Genomic DNA, 13,395 nt, shown 5'->3' with positions numbered 1-13,395 from the left:
ACCTGGATCCTCGTTTCGTGATTTATGGTAAGTCCAAAGCCCCAGCATGGTTTCTGTGTATGTGTGTGTGTGTGTGTGCATGTTTGTGCGTGCGTGCATGTGCGTGTGTGTGTGTGTGTGGTATGGGGCTTCACGCTCTCAAGGGCATCTCTACTTCTGAGTTCCTGTTTACACTAAATCAGTTCCCTTTTGGATGGTCTTTCTGTCTGTACAGATCCCTGTTCCAAGATAGAGAACTCAGAGGCATCACTTGATTTCCACAAAAACTCACTTTTGGGCATGGGGTGGACTCCAGAAGGTTCGTGGCCACAGAGGTGGTGTATGCTGTGGTCATGCAAACAGCACGAGACCGTGGTCTGTCCTGTTCCCGAAAGCTCTGGATGCTCCTTTTCCCCCTGGTTAATGGACCCTGTGCAGTGTCTGCTCTCCTCACCAGCTCCCTGGCTCCTTTCTTTCCTCCTCTTTCCCCACTTTCCCGTCAAACAACCAGCCAATCCGCCACCCAACCCACACACTAACGAGTCACCAGCCAGCCAACCCATCAACCAACTAACCAGCCAGCCAACCAATCAAATGCCTATCTTTTTTTTTTTTTTAAGAACCATCACATGATGTGCCAGGTCAAACTCCAAAATGAAGAAATAGGAAGGAATGAAGGAACAAACGAATGAAGGAAGGAAGAAACAGATGACAAGCAGCCTCTCCTTTACTATGTAGAGCAGTTCTGTGCTCCCTTGGCCCTGCCTGCAGATCTGCCTTCTGGTCTCATCATCCTCAAATAGCTCATCAGGGTGTTTTCGAAAACTCGCCTTCATCTTTGCCGACAACTCTGCCTCCGTCCCTGGCAGGTGCTGGCAGCCACGTGAGTTTCAAAACCTGCCCGGTCTCCCTTAATCCTTACAGTGACCCTCCATGTAGGTTTGACTGTTTTCCCTATTGGAAAACTCCAGCTGGGGGAAGGGAAGTCCCTTGGCCAAGTTTGTGTGGCCATCGAGGGGCAGGACCAGGAGTGGGGCTGGGGCCACAGGACCCACATTCATGGATCAGAAAGGCCAGAGTTCTCTGGGCTCCCTGAAATCCAGTGCCAACTTTTCAGATGGCATTTTAAAATTCCACCATGCAAACATTGTCTGCTTTTCTCCTCTGAGCAGCCCTGGAAGTAGGTGTTTCCATGGTCCCACAAAACTGAGGCCCAGAGAGGTGGCTTGCCCAGGGTCGCAACCCCCAGGATGTGGGGTACCTCAGGATTTAAATCCCCTGGTTCTAAAAGCCTGCTCTTCCCCTCTGTGTGCTGTGCACGCCTCCTGGATGCTAGATTAATGAGACAGAGAAACAGAGGAACTGGCGTCCGGGGTGGGGGGGCAGTCAGCCGTGGAAATGGCTATTCACAACGATAAATTCTATTAACAGGAACTTGGCATGCAAGTGTCACAGAGGAGACATGGCCGGCTCTGGAGCCCACGGGAAGCCCTGCCAAGGAAATGACTCCGGAGCGAGGTTCAGAAGAGTGGCTAGGAGTTCACCGCATGGACACCTGTAAGGCGGGGAGGCCAGTCCAGGCAGAATGCATCTCCTGGAGAATGACACGGCCTTCAAGCTATGGTGGGAAGGGCCGGCGGCCCCGCAGGAGAGGGGACGCTGAAGAGGTCAGTAAGGATAGCCCGTGAAGGCCTTGAATGCCAGATCAAGGGTTCAAACTTGATCCTGAGGGTGATGGGGAGCCACGGGAGGCCTCTAAGCAGCGGAATGACCTGGCTTAGGGTGCCAGGGGTGCCTTGGACACCACACACACACACACACACACACACACACACACACACACACGCATGCACGCACGCACACACATACTGGTTGCCTTGCCTTTCTCTCCTACCATTCATCTTCCTTTCGGGAACCGGTACTGGAGGTTTTAATGAACTCATTATTCATTCCACTGTCAGGTGAGTCCAATTGTGGTGGGAGGTTGGGCGGAGGGCTCGTCCTGCTGGGGCCATGCTGCTCTGATCTGATCTCATCAGCAGCCGCTCGGGTTCTGTCCCTGGCAGCGGCTCACCCAACCTGTTCCATGGTGCCCCCCCTCCCCCGACCTCCTCCCAACCCCACGGTTTGCTGCCTCCTCAACTCGCCAACATCCATTTCAATGGGCGTGATTGGAATCTTGTCTTCCCGGAACTTGATGCCATCTGTCTCTCCCTATGCTGGTGTCTCGTTCCTATCCTCTGCATCTCTATCTCACCGCTGGGCATGGGGAGCTCCTGCCTGTGCCCTGGATGGCCAGTCTGCCCGTCTGTCTCTCCTCCTGGCACCCCTACCCCCTGGGCTTGCCCATCCACCTTCTCTTCCTTCCCCTTCCCTGCCCTTCGCCACTGTGGACCTTCCACCCGACTTGCTCTTCCTTTTCTTACCCTGAACTTGTCTGGATGTCTGTCTGTCTGCCTGTCTGCCCGTCTCTCTTAGTGCCTCTGCTTGTTCATCTCTTTCCCTCTCCTCCTCCCTTCCTTCTCCCAGGAATCGTCTGGAAACAGACCACTCTATTCAATAGAAGTCTATTCAATAGAAAGGCACAAGGTTTTGTAAATTCCTAGCTATTCTGATTAGATCCACATAATTCGTGGAGTGGGCTTCAGGGTGGAAGGAGAGTCATCTGATGGAAGCAGTGGTGAAGCCACGGGAGGGACAAGCATGGGGCGCCTGGGCACCTCCTTTTCCTGAGCTATGTGGCCCTTACACAGGTAGGAGCTGCAAAGCCAACCTCATGTCCTCAGCCAGCTGGAAGCCAGGGGGACACTCCAAATCATGGAAGCGGGGACTTTTATGGGTGAAAAGACCCCTTGACATTCAACTATTATCATTTTTTTTCTCTTTCTCAGATGTGGAAAACGAGGCTCAGAAAAAGGCAAAATTTTGGTGGCTGGCTCAAGGTCACTCAAGGAGAGTCAGTTTAGACGCCCCCGTCTGCTGCCCTGCAGAAGACAGCTCTTTGTTAAACCCGAAGAAAGCACATGGCCTGGCAATTTCCCACACCGTGTGGGTAGTGGTCTTCTGTGCCCTCACACAGGCCAACTTCAGGCACGCCTCTATGGTGGCGCTGGCCGACCAGGTAAATCCGTCTTCCTTGGGTGTTTCTGGCAGAAGTGCCTCTTTGTGGATCAGCATGTGTGCTCTCTTTCCTTCGTGTGGGCTGCTCCTGGGAGATGCTCAACAATGGACTACATTTCCCAGGCTCCCCTGCACCTAAGGCGGAGCATGTGGTGAGTTCTTGCCATTCCATTGTGAGTGGAGGCCATGTGTGTCACTTCTGGATGAAGGTGTTTAATGAGAGGATATGCCTTCTTCATACACTTGCTTTCCTCTTTGTGAGCCAGATGAAGAGGATCCCGAGGACCTAGGGGATGGCAGAGCCACAAGATGGAAGGAGCCTGGGTCAGTGCATCAGAGAGACACTGGTCAACCAAGAAGACCAGCATTGACTGTTACATTGGTGACAAAGAGAATCTGCTTATTAAGGTACTGTCATTCTCATTCCTGTTTAATAGGTGAGGAAGCCCTGTCCTGGAGTTTCCTGAATTGTTGAAGGACAATTCCTGCTTGTCTGCCTCTCTGACCTGTCTCCCCTTAATCTGCACTGGCTCATTATTTTTGCTACTGTTGGTCTTTCAAACACACCAGGCATCTTCCCACCTAGAGGCCTTCATATCTGCTATTCTCCCTTTTTGGATTGCATCCTCCCCCCCACCCCCAGATCTTCTAAGTTTGTCTTCTTATTTATTTAATCTTATTGCAAACACCCCACCTCATGAGATCTTCTCAGGCCACCCCACCGTAAGCACTGACCCCATCTCTCTAGCACCCATCCTTCCACTGCTCAATCATCATGGTCTACTTTCCTCAAGCCCCTGCCACTACCTGAAATTATCTTGTGCATTTATTGGTTTACTCCATGATTATCCTGATATGCTTTTCTTTAGTTTCTCCTCCATTTTAGGAAAAAGAAATTCAGAAGGGCCCTGTAATTTCTAGAACTGCTAAGTAGTGGTCCTGGGATTTGAACCCAGATCTGACTGATTCTATAGCCTACATTCTTTCCAGACTATCACACAGTTCTCCTGACCAAGTAAGAATGGGTTAGCTATATTTGTTTTATCAGGACATCATTTTGATCAATCACTGATACCAAGGCAGGGTGGTGGAGGGGGAAAAAGCAGGGATGCTTGAGTTGACAAGCCCAGGTTCATATCCTGGCATTGATGTTCTACATTGCTTAACATCTCTGAATGCCTTTCCCACAAAATAGAATTAATATACTTCCCTCAAAGAGTTAACATGAGGATAGAAGGAGATAATGTATGGAACAGCTAACGTGATGCCTGCCCACAGTGGGGGCTCAGGTGCCATTATTTCCCTTTTTAAAAAGGATATCAGTATTTATCCAGAGAGTTCCACCTTCATCTCAGACCAGGCGCTTTATCAGTGGAAAGAGGAAGAAAAAAATGCAAATTTGGATAAAAACACCAAAGATCCTGAAAAGCACCTGATTCATCCCTAACTTCTCTCTTGGGCTTTGTTGGGAAGCGAAGTTTAAATCTAAGTCAGAGCTCCCCAGACCTCATCACAGTTACTGTGTTGAAAGCAAACAGACTTCGGGATTTAAAATTTTTTCTCATTTCCCCCCCGACAAAGCATAAATGTCATGGACAAGGGGCAAACTCATTATAGCTAGGTTTCTATCTGCCTGGTCCAGACGCATGTGCTCAAATGGGAGGCCAGTTCCAATGGCCAACGTCCAGGACCATGTGCGCCGTGACTAATGTATGTAAAACACACACAGGGCTCCTCTCTCTCCCGGCATCTGGAATCAAAAAGCAAAAGTTAGCTACAGAGAGACTCTAGGCGATCTCTCCAAAGTCTTCATTGCTTTTCAAGTTTGGAGGCAATGCGTCTGGCTTCAAGCAAAGGAGCTCTTGATTGGGACTGGGGATTATTATTATTTTTTTTATATGGATGTTACTTTACTGATGGTATTCATAGGTCTCTGATCGTAAAGTTCACTTTTTCCATATTAGTCAGAGACTAGGTTGTGCTCTGGTAGCAAATAACCCCAAATTCTCAGAGGCTTAAACAACAAGGGCTTGTTTTTGGTTTGTGCTACATGTTCAGTGCTGCTTGTTGTGGGTGTGGGGAGCTGTGCTCACTGTGATCCTTCAGGGTCCTAGGCCTGTGGAAGAGGTACCATTGGAAACATTGCCAGTTGCTGGGCCAGAGAGAAGAGAGGTCTCTGAAGGGTCTCACACTGATTTTTATCTGCTTAGCCCAGAAGTGACACATAGTATTTCCTCCCCCAACTTATTGTCCAGAGCTAGACATAGGGCTCTCCCAACGACAAGGGGAGCAGGACATGTAATCCTACTATGTGCCAGGAAAAGGGGAACAAAGGATATTTGTTCACAGCACCTCGTTTCTGTTCCTTGCAATTCCTGGATGGTTCACCATGTCTAGGTAATTCAAATCCCTTCATTAACCAAAAGAATCTATTCTCTTTGTTCCATGGCGCTCATCCCTCCTCAGTCCAGGCTTCCAGACCTCTCACCTAATGGTGGCCTCCACCTCCAACCTTGTCCCTTTGCCAGTCTTGGTCCTTGTAATTCATCCTCTGCATCTCGGTCACAGTGATCACCTGGGTTTCAATCCACCCAGGTCATTCCCTTCCAGACACAGAGCTTGGCGCTCTTGGCACCATCTTTCCTGCATCCCAGCCTAGATTTGTAGAGAGGAAAATAATGGATATTTTGTTTGTTTCTAGGAAAAGGTCTTTCAGGACCCTTCTGAAGCCATGATTCTAGGATTCTATTATTATTCTCAACCATGAAACTGCAGACACACACCTCCTGTAGGGGGTCCAACCAGGTGCTTAATTAGCAAAGACAATTAAACTCCAAGGAACCAGGATCCACAGTCGCTGGGTGACTTCCCACATGACCTGCTACCCAGCCAGTGTGAGGGACGCTGAGGTGTCCGGCCTCCGTTGGAAGGTGCTGGTTTCCTTCATAGCTCGCCACCCACCACCCTCATCTTGCTGGCTGTCCTGTCCCCGGGGACAGCTCCTGGGCCTTCCAGCACATTACACCAGCTCTCCCTCCAAGAGCTGTTATTCCCTGCTAGCAGATAAACACCAAGAGGCAAAATCACCGACTCAGTCCATCTAGAAAATGACAACCCTTCCTCAGCACAGGCCTGAGCAGGTGCATCAACATGGGCTCACCACACTATCTCAGCAACACCACGAGGTAGACAAAATAACCACCCACATTGGCAGATGTGGAAACTGAGTCTTGGGAAGGTCAGGTCACTGGCCAGGAAGCAGTACAGTTGGGGCTGGAATCAGGGTCTTCTACTCCACGCCACAGTGATCAGAGACGTTGGATCGCACATCTCACGGAGCAGGATGTTTGGAAGTCCGCACCTAGACTCCATTTCCCCCAGTCTTCCTGGGTTGGCCTGGAGCTGTGGCCAGAGCCACAGGCCCCTGAGACAATCAGGCCGGTTCCTTGTCTGCTTCCATCAGCAACAATGGGCCAATTAAGGCAATTACCGCCATTTATGTAACAGGACACAGGGATCACGGCACTCAGCTCTTTGAAAATCTCCTATAAAAGCGCTAATAATGCATTACTGTATTAATCCCCTTAATCCTGTCAAATTACCACAGACTCACTCCTCAGAGCTGCCGGGGGGTCTCAGCTGCCCCGTGAGATGGTGGGGGCTCCTCTCCCCCGTCCCTTCTTCCCGAAACACTCCTCCGGAAGCTGTGAGGTCCTGCTGGGAGGGGGTGGTGGTAGAGCGCAGATGACTGTGGCAGGGGAGGGACGCTGATTCTTTGACAGAGAGATGACGATGTGCTAACAAAAGATTCTTTCTGGAGTGTTTCTCAGCAAGGAGAGATAGCCGAGCATGCTCAGCACGCCCTGGGCTGCTGACTCTGTCACTCACTGGGTGGTCTTGGGTCACTGTTCAACTTCTCTCTGAGCCTCTCCTTCCTCACCTATAATACCTGGATAACAATTCCTCATTGCAGATTGGATGGAAGATTCCAGAACTGCAGGCGAATGCCTGACACATAGAAGGCAATTTGAGACATCTCGTGTCCCCTTGCCATCTGTAAAATGGATGTTAGGACCCCCATCATGAGGATTCAATGAGCACGTATATCAGTTTCCTGGCACATAGTAGATATGAATTCTTTTTCCTCTTCATGCTTTTTGTTTGTTTATTTGTTTAACTAAAATGCTGCTCGAATTTCAACAGAGTGTAGGAACAAAGAGTACAATGCTGAACGAGGTTTTCAGGTATTTTATTTGTGATGAAGCAAATTACATCTTTTCAGTAAGCCCCACTGTTTGGAGAGAATTTCAACCCCAATATCAGCCTGCACAGGGCACCCCAGCCTTCCTTATGGGCAGATCAGAATGCGCAGGGGTGTGGGGCTTACCTGGGCCCTGGGCACCCAGAAATGAGCAAGGGGCTTTAGTTTCCGATGGGCTCTAAGGTACTAGGATAGTTGTGGTGTCAGGATGCTGCTGTGGTCAGGCCTGGCTTTGTTGTCTGGTGGCCCATGGGGCTCCTCCAGGGTCCTTCGGGGACCTCTCGGTGGATGGCAGTCTCGGCCGCAGAGACCCCTACTGCTACCCTTGAGGCCTTACTCAGTCCTTAGCAACCCTCTCTGCCGGCATCTGGCAGCATCCCGTAGCATCCAGCCGGAGGCCAGGTGTGTGGGGGGTGGCAGGGCTGCCACACCCTGGAGCTGGAGTTTGGGAGAAGGAATCCATTCCCCCATCCCTGTCCCCATTCAGTTCTGGCGAGCTCCTTTCTCTTTCAGGGTCAGCAAAGGCTGTGTTGGGGAGGGGAAGGAGTGAGGTTAGTCTCTTCCAAGTGATCTTGGTTTTGTGCTCTAAAACTCAAACTGGTAAGCATCCTCTCTGGCAAGGGCATTCAGACTCAGAATCCTCAGATTTGACTGCCTATTTGGAAGGGGACAAGGGAAAAGGCCTTTCATTCTTGCTGATACCCTATCAGCAGATAGTGTGAGAGTTTTAAAATATATCCACGAATTCAGGGGCACCTGGGTGGCTGAGTCCGTTAAGCAGCCGACTCTGGATTTCGGCTCAGGTCATGATCTCAGGGTCTTGGGACAGGCTTCACGTTCAGTGGGTAGTCTTCATGAGGATTCTCTCTCCCTCTGCCCCTCCCCCCACTTGCACTTTCTCTCCCTCTCTCTCTTTCGAAAATAAATAAATAAATCTTTAAAAAAGATATATCCACAAATTCACTGACACTCTTCCTCCAACCGGCGGATCTGAATTACCCTCTGGAGTATGGACTGGACTCAACGACTTGATTCTAATGAAGAAAATGTGATAGAAGTGATGGTGTAGGTTGTGGAAAGTATTTGGCTTCCCCCTTGCTCTCTCCGGAGCACTCACTCTGGGGGAAGCTAACTGTCATGTGATGAGGACACTCAAGCGGCCCCATGGAGAGGTCCATGTGGGAGGAAGTGAGGTCTCCTGCCAATGACCATTGGAGGTGCCATCTTGGATGCAGATCCTCCAGGCCAAGTCAAGGCTTCAGACAGATTGCAGCTCCAACCAACGTCTTGACTGTAACCTCATGAGACACCTGAAGCCAGAACCCCCCAGCTAAGCTGCTCCCGGATTCCTGATCCACAGAAACTGTGTGAGGTAATAAAAATGTTTGTTGTTGTTTTAAGCCACTAAGTTTTCAGGATAATTTGTTACACAGTAGATAACTAATATAATTAACAGCGAAAACAAAACATAAATTGATATCTCAATAAGTAGCCTTCAGTGTGTGGGTGTGTCTGTAAAATGCTAGACTGTGTTTGCTCACACACCACCTATTTATTAAAACCTGAAGCCAGGCATGTGTGGGTGAAGGGGGACAAATCACAGACCCAGTGTCCAGGAGGCCCAATCTGGAGGGAACAGGCAATCACAATGCAGGGTGTTGATAGAAGGGAAAGCCCAGTGAGCTGTGATAGCCAAGAGATGGGACCTGTGATCCAACCCGACTTCAAGGTCTAGGAAGATTTCCCAGCAGAGGTGACAGCTACCGGGAGACTCCAAGGACCAGTAGGAATCTGCCAGGTGATGGGGAGCTTGGGGAAGGGTGCACCAGACCAGGGGAGGTGCTTAGGTCAAGGCCTGCTAATGAGTGAGACTACGTTGCCTTCCAGAAGTGTAGACTCGTTTGGTGTGGTCAAAGCTTAGGGTGTGTGTGTATATGCGTGTGTGTGTGTGTGTATGTTTGCACATGTATGTGGAGAGAAGAAGCATGAGTAGGGAGAACTGTGACAAGAGACAAAGAAACCTAAGAAGGGAAGAACAAGTCCAAATCTTAGCTTAGCGTGCCCTAGGTTTGGAATTTTCTGACAGGTCACTTTACCTATCCGAGCTTTGGCCTCCTTATTTCTAAAATGGGAATTCATTCAATGATACATTTAACAAAGATCTTACAGCATGCCAGGGTCTAGGCTAAGTCTGAGAACACCATGATGGTGCCCAGAAGAGCAGACCTTATTCTCCAAGAGCCCAGAAGCGAGCGTACGTAGCCCAAACGTGTCTGTGTCCTCGCTCTCTGCCAGGCTTGGAGTTCAGCCCTTGGGCCAACATTCTCCTGGGGAAGAGGGGGCTCCCCTCTTGTCATCTCTGGGGCTTGGGGCGGCTACCAAGTGTGTTGCCAATATTCTTGAGCCTCTTCTGATTGCTATGCTTTGAGTTCAGGAGGGCGTGTGTCTAGTTACAAGTCTGGGTGCTGGGGTCAGACTGCCCGGGTTTAAATCTTTAAAGCATTTGCCTGTCACGTGCCCTCAGGCCAGTGGCTTCTCCAGCTCTCTGAGCCTCAGTTTCTTGATATAAAAAATGGGAACACTAGAATGACGGGTATGCCAACAGGTTTCTGCGCGGAATAAGAGTGATAACGCAAGGTCTCAGACACTTGGCGGCCGCTCAAGTGGGATAACTGGATGCCTGTAACGTTCTGGTCGTCGGCAGGCGCTCTGCCGCCTGATGGCTGGGGTCAAATCCCAGGTCTGTTACTTACGGCTGTGTGAGCTTGGGCAAGCATTTAATCTTTCTTTCGCTCTCAACTTTCTCATCTGCAAAATGGGATTAATAAGAGCACCTCCCTCAAGAGGCCGCTGCCATTGTTGAATGAGTAAATGCGTGTGGAGTGCTTGGTCCCGTGCCTGGCAATCAGCTCATGCTAGGTAAGTGTGAGCTACAATTTTTTATGTTGCTACCTTATTCTTTGCAGTTTGCAGAGAGGGGCAGGCACCAACAGGAGAAGCAGAAGGGAGGGCTCTTGGACCCTCGGAAGGCAGCAACACAAAGAAAGCGCCCCTTGGGTCCACATACAGAGAGGGATCCTGGTTGTGCTCCCCCTACGCCCTCTGCAGGGCCGCCCCTTCTGGGGTCCAGGGAACCCAGAACGCTCTGCAGCCCAGCCCAGCCCTCTGCCTTTCATAAAGGCCTTTGCGCCCCAGCCTCCCCTCCACCCGGCACCAGGGACTCAGGGTGATGCGTGTGCCGGGTCAGCAGGCCTGGTGGGGGCGGGGAGGGAGGAGGCGGGGAGGGCGGAGGGGGGAGGCGGGGAGGGCAGAGGTGGCCACTCTCTCTCCTGCCCCCTGCCATCAGTGGGCTGGAGGACACGGACAAGCTCTGGGCTTAATTGGCAAATGGATTCTCGAGGGATAATTTCATTGACATGCACCGTGGGAGGGTCTGCTGGCCTTAATGACCGGCTCGGCCGGCTAAATGTGTTTACCAAAAAATAAGGTTATTGATTCCACAGATATTTTTTTTTCCCTTGCCACCAGCCTATTAATGTGAGTTTTATGTAACAGGACAAATAGATCATGGTGTAAAGTCTTTTGAAAATCCCCTGTGAATGCTGTAATAATGCTTTAATGTATTAATCCCCTTAATCCTGTCAAACTTCCCAAAGAATTTCAGGACATGCTGACAGAGGATCTCACTCCCAGCACTGGCGGCCGGGGCTGCATGTAGAAGCTGTTACTTTAACCTTTTGTGGACGGGAGGCGACCACAGTGTTGGCAACAGGAACAGAGCTAGGAGCCCACTTCGGAGAGGGTGGAAATCGTTGGAAGGGAGGCTGGTTCTGGCCCCTGGGAAGGAAAGGCAGCCTCAAGGGGCTCAAAATAGAGCTGGGCATGCTGGACCCAGCAGCTAATGGGCCTGGCATTTACTGATTTCCCTCTGTCTCTGTCTCTGTCTCTGTCTCTGTCTGTCTCTGTTGGTCTCCATCTCTGTCTGCTGGGCACTGAGCCGGGCACTTGGTCATTTCCAGCGAAGCCCTCGGAGGGGGGTGCTGTTGTTCCCCTCTGCTGCAGATGCACGTTTCCCCCTTCCAGAAGGTCACCCGGCATTTCTAGGTAGGCCCCCAGCCTATTCCAGGGTGCCTCCGCCTTAACTTGACTAACGGCTTATCTAGATTGCTGGCAAGTGGCAGAGCTTGATCTGACCCAGAAGCCCACGTTGCTCTCTTTCTCATAGGCCAGGATTTGGCAAACTTCCCTGGAAAGGGCCAGAGAGTAAATAATGTTGGCTTCCCGGGTCACATAGTATATACTATAAGCACTCGACTCTGCTGTTTGGCGAGAAAGCAGCCAGGCCCAAGCCGTAAGCAAATGGGCAAGGCTGTGTTCCAATAAAACTTTATTTATAAGAACAGGCAGGCAGTAGTTGGTCCATCCCTGAAATAGGAGCTATTGGAGGCCAGTGGGATTCTAGGAATATGTTGTTTGATTGTGAATCTGAGAGTTGAGGGATAGATCTCCTCAGTGGCATCCGCTTCCCATGGGCTGGACACTCTCTCTGCACCATCAACACCTTTGTCTTGTGATGTCAGAGCGAAGCCCAGCTAGAAACCCAAGTGATGGCGAGACCGAAGCCCTGCTGTTTCTTGGGCTCTGGGTCGAGGGGGATAGGATGCAATCTGGGGCCAGTGTGTCAGCTGGAATGCCTGGGGGAAGCCCATCTTGCTGTGTGACCCTGGCAAAGTCCTTTCCCTCTCTGGCCTCGGTGCCTCCATTAGCAGGATGAGATGCTTGGCCTTGCTGGTTTATATGGTTCCTCCGGCTCTGAGAGCCTGTGTCTGAGCAACTGTGCGCCTACTTTTGAGCAACTCAACACAAGGCAGCATCTGCTGGACCACGTGCCCTGGCGAGTCTCTGAGGGCCGGCCGGCTTCTGTTTCTTTGGATCCACAACTGGAATGGGGGTTGCTGGCCGCCGCTGAGCACTCACCACATCAGGGGACGTTTCCCTAGTTGCCTAGGCTACAAATGGTGATCAGTGCAAGCAGAGCCCCACGTTCCCCTGGAACAGACTTCAGTGGCTATGGATGGGCCTCGGGACAAAGCCCAAATCTCTCTCTCTCTCTCATCTTCAGGCCTCTTTTCCCGAGACCCCCACCTGTCCCCTCAAGTGCACATTCTGTGTACCCTTACTCAGCCTCCTGGGCTCCATTATTACCTCCAGGGAGGGAGCATGTCCTCTCTGCAGGCACATCTCACATCTCCTTCCTTCTTTGCCTGGTTAACTCCTGCTCATCCTATGCACCCCCTCCTCCAAGAAGCCTTCCTTCATCCACTGCTTGGGGGAGATGTTGTTGCCCTCTACCCCGTGGGCCCACCATGGGGAGGAGACCTTATCAACCAGGCTCACGTGAAATAAGCACAGCAGCAGTCCACTACTGGACAGGAACATTGGAGCCAAACCAGGGGAAGAGTTAGGAAGGGCCTCTTGGGGAAATGATGTTTCCTTGGAGCCCTGTGGGATGATGAGGAGTCATCCCAGGGAGGGAATAGGGAAAGACTCTTCTGGCTGGGGGGAGTGGCAGGTGCAAAGATGCAGAGAGACAATGGTACCTTTGGGCCATGGAAAGCAGCTCCATGAGGCTCTCTGATGCCCCTAGCATAACAATGGAACTTCTGAGTGTGGCATTCAAGGCTTGCCAGATCCCAGCTCCAGACTCTGGTCTTGCACTGATACCCCAGCATACCACGGTTGTGGATTCCATGCAGCTCCTGCTTTGTGCAATCCTTTCTGTTGCTTGCATGAACCGAGATCTGTTCCATCTTATGGCATATCTATCCCAGGACCCAAAGATGAAGAGACCCAATCAATTCCTGGCCTCAGGGAGCTCACAACTTAGTTGAAGAGATATGCTTCGTCTCCAATATGCAAATGGCACAAGGTAGATGCTCTAACATTTGCTGAATGTGAGAGTACATGATTAGAACACAGACAAAGAGCTGAGGGGCTTGGAAGATGGGGTAACCTACCACTGTGTGAGGGGCTGG

General features: G+C 50.9%; 1 long non-coding RNA gene across 1 annotated transcript; it reads left to right on the top strand.

The window, feature by feature from the left end:
• The first annotated feature begins 626 nt into the window (after nt 1-626).
• On the top strand, nt 627-2,947 carry LOC116640961. Its single transcript, XR_004301119.1, has 3 exons — nt 627-862; nt 1,411-1,646; nt 2,871-2,947. It is a non-coding gene; the product is annotated as an uncharacterized LOC116640961 (long non-coding RNA).
• The last annotated feature ends 10,448 nt before the right edge of the window (nt 2,948-13,395 follow it).

Source organism: Phoca vitulina, unplaced genomic scaffold (assembly GCF_004348235.1).
Source record: "Phoca vitulina isolate PV1807 unplaced genomic scaffold, GSC_HSeal_1.0 scaffold21, whole genome shotgun sequence".
NCBI lineage: Eukaryota > Metazoa > Chordata > Mammalia > Carnivora > Phocidae > Phoca > Phoca vitulina.
This window is presented reverse-complemented; position numbering and strand designations above follow the sequence as displayed.